The following is a 6,410-nucleotide window of genomic DNA, read 5'->3' on the forward strand; positions in this document are numbered from 1 at the left end:
AACTAAATCCTGCAACTCTTTACACTCAATACCTTCTGCCCAGCATCCACCTTGGAGCTTCAATTGTAGCAGAAAGGGAGATAATTCTGATATTTTTAACATGTGAAACTGACAATTCAATGCCCTCATGGCTAAAGTGGAAGAAATATACACTTTCTTTCCCCATATAAAAGCCTTGCCTCTTTATCCCAGGAGGAACAGGATTTTTAACAGCAAAGCCTTCACACCTTTTAGGCCCCTGAGACAGTTTCGGGTCGCCCTAGGACTCTTAAAAAAAAGATACTTACTTATGAGCTTCAGGCACCCTACTAGTACCTATCCGGTTTAACTGGGGCAGGAGGCAAAAGATAAGTTCAGGGAAGCCTCTGCAAAAACATCTTCCACCACATTCCAGAACAGGAGGTAGCTAAGGCCTATGCTGGGGTGGCAAAATTTCCCTGAGCTTCTTCCTGGAATCAGAGAAATCTTGACCTTCCCATTTAAAATGCTCCCTCATGATTTAGAGTCTCTGAAATGAAAATCCTCAGGAGAGAAGCTGAAGGGAGTAGAATCATCCACATCAGAATCAGAATAAGGAGGATGCTCCTGCAAGTCTTCAGCGAAGACTCCAGAAGCCTCCGAACATTGCTCAAAACTCTCAAACTCAGGTTCCACCTAGGCCTCTTATCAGGAGGGGCATAGAACCTCTAATCATAGTAATCAAATCCTCTCTGCCATTTTAGCATATGTTTCTTGAGGCAAGACCTGTAGGCACTAGGAGAAACCCCCCACTGAAGCCAAACTTGGCCTGCCTCTCAAAAGAAGCCTTGGAAACAGAGAAGGGAGGCTCTAACCACCTTAGGAAGAGAGAGGGAAGAACAGCCACCTGAGAAGCCCTTCAGCCTGGCCTAGCTACAAGGAAGGCACATCCTGCTAACAGTAAAGTCTCCCTGAGACTCCCAAAAGCTTCTGGCAGACACCGACCACTGAGCCTTCTAAGGAAACGGCGTCTGGGGCTATTAGGTTCTTCCCACCCTAGCAAACTTTGGTGCGCTTGCTTTGTCCCTTCTGCGCTTTTTGGCGAAGCGGCGTCGGAGCATCCAGCCGGCATTTTACTCAGGCCTAGCGCTTCCCAAAGCTAACACAGCACAATCTAACCTTCTCTTAATGCGTCGTTTGGTAAATCTAGCACAAGAAGCGGCATCCAACAGCATGCGTGCTCAGGCCTAAACAAAGAGTATACACACAAAAGTATAGTAATCCCCTGCGGTATCTATTTCCCACAAGAAATACAGTTATTCACTTTTCTGACATCGGTTAAATACTGAGGCAAGAAAAAACAAAATATTCTAGCGGGGGATGCAGCAACTTTGATTGGGTCACAAAACTCTGACTTCAGAAACTTTCCAAGCCAACTATACACTTTCGCCAAAACTGCTTCACCGCCGGACCCATAGGCAAAAGGCCCCGAGATATGGCGTCGGTCATGCGCGTAGTACCCACGGCGTACCGGCGTCAGTCCTATCGCCTTGACGGCGTCAATATATACTTTTGGTATTACGAGGCGGCTGGGACAGCGGACTACCCCAATAGTTAGGACTGCAGCAATGTGGAATGAAGAACATGTAGCAACTGCCCTATCTAGTCCTTTTAGATGAACCCTGCAGGGCTGACTCTCTGAACCCTGATGGACTCCTGGACTGTAGACTGTGTGTGGTGTTTCGAAAATAATTAGATAGATGACCACAGGTGGGTTGCGTTCAAAAAAACTTTTTTTTTAAGATATTATTGTAAAAATTGGGTTGTGGTAGTAACAGCCTCTCAAAACAGCCCTCTATTGTCTGTCCTTGAAGGGCACTTCCATGCTTCGGATAACAAAAATAGATTCAATTAGTGAGTCATTTGGAAAGGCTTTGTTTAAAACATTGGCCTGCACTACTTTCCTTGAGTGAAAGCTTCATATAACTGATCCATGCAGTGGAAAAACTTAGTCCTGTCTAGATTATATCCAATTCACCTTTGGCCATCCAAGAGATGCAAACTCCTCTCCCCCTTGTTCTGGGTTTAAAAAAAAATCTGGCAAATATACAGCTGGATTAAGAAAGACTTCAGGCATAAATGAAGGGTTTAGTAGCCTGAGGCTGCCCTTGTCCCAATGGAACACAGTAAAAGCATTTTTACTCAAAGGCTTAAACTTCTAATATCTAGCTGATGCCACAGCTACCAGAAGATGACCTTCCTTGGCAGATATTTAAAAGTTGATCATTGTTGCTTGCTCAAAGAATCTAAGGTTAGCTTTTCCAGAAAAGACATCAATGTGATGAAATAGCCACCACTGACAGCCTAAGGTGGATATTCCCCATCAAGAGCTGCATAGAAAATCAATGGCTGTAGTAGAATGCATAATGAAATGACAGAGACAAACTGCACAAAGAGTAGGACAGCCCTGCTGGAAACAAATCTAGCAAAAAAAGAGCAATTGAGTGGTACCCCTGCTTGCAATAAACTCTTGGACAAAAATGAAAATCTTTTCCAGTGTAAAAGATGACTCTTCCCTTTGAGATAGATTTCCTGGCTTCTTTCATACTAAAGTATGCCCTTAGAAAAATTGCACATGAAAAGAATGTGGGTCAGATCACTCAGGCTGCACACCTCAAGCCCTGTATATATTCATGTGGATCAAGGTACCACACCATCAAGTTGGCAAGTCTAAACCACTAGATAGGTAACAAGGTGCTGCCCTCAACAGCTGCAACACCACGGCTTAAAAGGTACAGCTGTGTAAGAACTTACCATTACAGTAGCGGGCCTACTGATCACTGTTGCAGTATTAGTGATATATGGGCTGTCACCACTGACATCAAGCCAGGGTACCAAAGCTTTACCTTCCCTAGGTCGTATGTCTGATGCATGTGACATCACCTCATGTTTTGTGGGGTATACAGATGGATGTGCGAGCGTAGATTTTCAGACCATCTCCAAGCCAGTGGCCTGAAGACTATAGAGAAAAGAGACTGGGCAGCACCAATAGATAAGAAAACTCCCTGTTCCCATGTAACGGAGCAGAGGTTAAAGCAAAGGGCGAGAGGAATATGAAGGTTGAAGTGACGTAGAAAACAGGAGATGGAGGGTGGGATGGAATACTGAAACCGTGATCAGTAAGACATCTACTGTTATGGTTAAGTTCTTACACAACTGTATTATGTCCTGACTGAAATTAATGTGGGAGTATCCCTGATGGAGGCAATTCCCAGAGCTGGAGGAGGAAAGAAGGGTGGTTGGCTACTGAGTAGAAGCATTGTCCAGCAGTCCAGATGGAACTAACCATGCAAAGGCTATCCTAGACCTGGGGAAGCATCAATTTTGTAGTGTTTGGTAAAGGTGGGTACAGAGGACCAAGTGGCAGCTAAAAAAGATAGAGCTGGAGTCTATTCCTATGTGGAAAGCCTCTGAGGAAGCCACAAGCCACTGCCTACTGGAATGTGATTTAGGGCAGGAAGGTAAGTTCTTACCATAGTGCAAGTAGCAGAAAGACAGAGCCTTAGAAACCCATGCTGTTACAGTTTGTTTGGAGACCGGCTGGCCCAATTTAGGGCTAATAAATGACGGAAACAGCTGGGTAGTCTTTCTGAAGGATTTAGTTTTGCCCAGATAAAATCTGAGTTGCCTATGAATGCCCAGAGAAAGCAAGATCCTCTATCCTTTGTTTTGTGAATTGGGAAAGAAACTGGTAAGATGAAAAGCCTGACTGGACAAGCTCATACACTATCTTAGGTGAGGAGGATGGATTAGCACAGAGAGTCACCCTGTGAAAAATAAGAAGGGGGGGGGTGGCCATGAGAGCTTGCAACTCAAACTCTCCTAGCAGAGGTGACAGCCAAGAAAAGGATGGTCTTCCAAGTACAGAATTTTAGAGAAGCAGAAGATGCTGGTTCAAAAGAAGCCAGAGTAAGCTTTTCTAGTACAAAAATAAGATCCCAAGGGGGGGGGGGGGCAGATGGGTTTCCTTGGTGGGTTAAGATGCAGGACACCCCTGAGGAAAAGTTTAATCTCTGCCCTCGATACAAGTGAAGGACTAAGAGGGAGGCAGACCGTGACAGCTCAGCTTTTATAGAATAGGACAAACCTGATCAAAGTAGTTTGCAGACACAAAGCAGTACAGCAGAACTTCTGATATGCATATGTCCTGCTTATGTTTGTGGTACCAACAGGAAAATCTTTTCCATTTAGCTGTGCAAGATTTTCTATTAGTGGAGCTCATGGCCTCTTGCAGGGCTTGAACAACCTCTTCAGAGAAGAGATCGCCGAGGAAGTAAAATCCTATTATCCATAGGGTCAAGTTGAGAGATGGAATATTATGGTGGAGCAGCAATCCTTTTTGCCAAGTTATCAGGTCAGGTTGAAGAGGAATTTTCCTGTAATTTTCCCTTGGTCAGGTGAAATAGAAGGGGAAACCAATGCTGCCTCGGCCAAAATTATGTCAGTACAAGGAGTTTGGGTGCTTCTTTGTGTCTTGAGAAGACTGTTTGGAAGAGACGGCAGAGGAGGAAAAGATTAGTGAAAGGAAAAGGCATCTGTCCTCCAGGCTACATGACCTGGATCTCTGGGACAGAACTTGGAGAGCTGATGGTTGCTGAGGGCTATCTGAGGAGTGTCCCACTGAAGAGTGATCATGTGGAACATCTCTGTTCAAAGTCCATTTGTGGAGGTACTCCAGGGAGCGGATTAGGGAGTCTGCTAGCACATTATCCTGAAAAGGGATATATGTGGCTGTGGGCATGATGCCCATTTGGATTGCTAAGTGCAATGCCTCCTGTGCTAACCTGCACAATTGGTGAGAACTTGTGCCTCCCTGTTTATGTATTACATGACTGTGGTGTTGTCTGGACAGTAGGAATGGCCCAGGTTTCCAGAGGTGGGCAAAAATCTGAAGAACTTGTAGAAGAGCTTTCATTTCTGTCAGACTGACATGTTCCTTCAGAAACGGAGGTTATTTTCCCTGCACTCAGGATGATCCTGTCCATGCCCCCCATGCTTTGTCTAAGGCATCCGTGTGAACCTGTTAAAGAGAAGGTGGTGTGAATGACAGTTCTGGAGTGAGGACGATCCAAATCTTCCACCAAAGTAGCTCCTTTCTGAGACAAGGAAGATGGGGGAATCGGTGTGTTTAAGGTGCGATAGTGCTGGGACCACACAGATTTCATTTTCTCATGTGAAGTTTGGCTAGGGGAACCATAGGGATGGTGGCCACAATGAATACCAAAGTCCTTAGCATCTCCTTTGCTGAGCAATGAGTTGCGGAGGATAGATTTTGGGGGGAAAAATGGACAGACCAAAGTTTCTCCTGAGGGAGGAAGGCCTACATTTTGTGTGTGTCCAATTTGCAGCCCAGGAAAGCCAGACCCTGTGTTGGGATCATGCGGGATTTGTTTGCAATTTACAGTGAAAACCAGACCTGTCAGAAGTTGGAGGGTGAAGTGTAGATGCTGAAGAATTTCTGGACAGAGAGAGCCTGTCTCAGTAGTTCACCCAGGTAGGAAGAAATCTGGATTCCTTGAGTGATGCAAAAAAGTTATTACTGGACTTAAACACTTTGTGAACACTCTTGTAGTAAGTCCAAAAGGCAGCACAGTAAACTGAAAATGAGGAACCGGAGGAATAACCTGCAAGAAGATGAATTATCTATAAGTTGATGTGCTTCAGATCTAGTCACACTAAAAGACTGGGGAGGATGAAAGGAAGAGTGGAGAGAGTATTTTGAAAGATGGTACCTTCAATTAAGTATTTAGGAGAGATGAGTCTACACTGCTCTTTTTCTTGGGACTAAAAAATCCTGGAGTAAATCCCTTTATCCACGACGTCCTTTGGGACTTGCTCGACAGCATCCTGATTCAAGAAATCTTGAATAATGGGGGCCAGAAAGGATATTGGTTTGAGGAGGATGAGGCATGCCTTTCAGAGGGGAAATATTTTCCCAAGACATGGCATAACAGCTCTTGATTTTAAAGAGTACCCACTTGGCTGGTTTAATAGCTTCGTACCTGGTCAGAGAGAGCGAGTGTCATTATGGGAGAAATGGGACTGAGGACTGGGGGTGCTGTAGAGGTAGTCACAGATTTTTCCTTCCAAAGAAGGGAGGCCTCCCCGCTGGAGGTTCCCTATGGGCTTTTTTTTCAAAGTACCTTTTCGTAGGCATTTTCCTTTGTTTGTTAACAATCTTAAGATCCTGTCCTATGGTATCTAGAAACTAAGCAGAGTGGAATCTATCTGCAGTCTTTCATAGTCCTAACCTTGGTCTTGGAGAGTTTTGTACAGGCTGATAGCCTGCGGACCAAACAACAAGTGTCTACAGAGGTTTTTGATTCGAAATTCTCAGGGATAGGTCAACTGTGAAGCCATGCATATTTGTGAATAACCGATCCAGTGGCAGC

Source organism: Protopterus annectens, chromosome 3.part1 (genome assembly GCF_019279795.1).
Source record: "Protopterus annectens isolate FY-2018-M chromosome 3.part1, PAN1.0, whole genome shotgun sequence".
Classification (NCBI taxonomy): Eukaryota; Metazoa; Chordata; order Ceratodontiformes; family Protopteridae; genus Protopterus; species Protopterus annectens.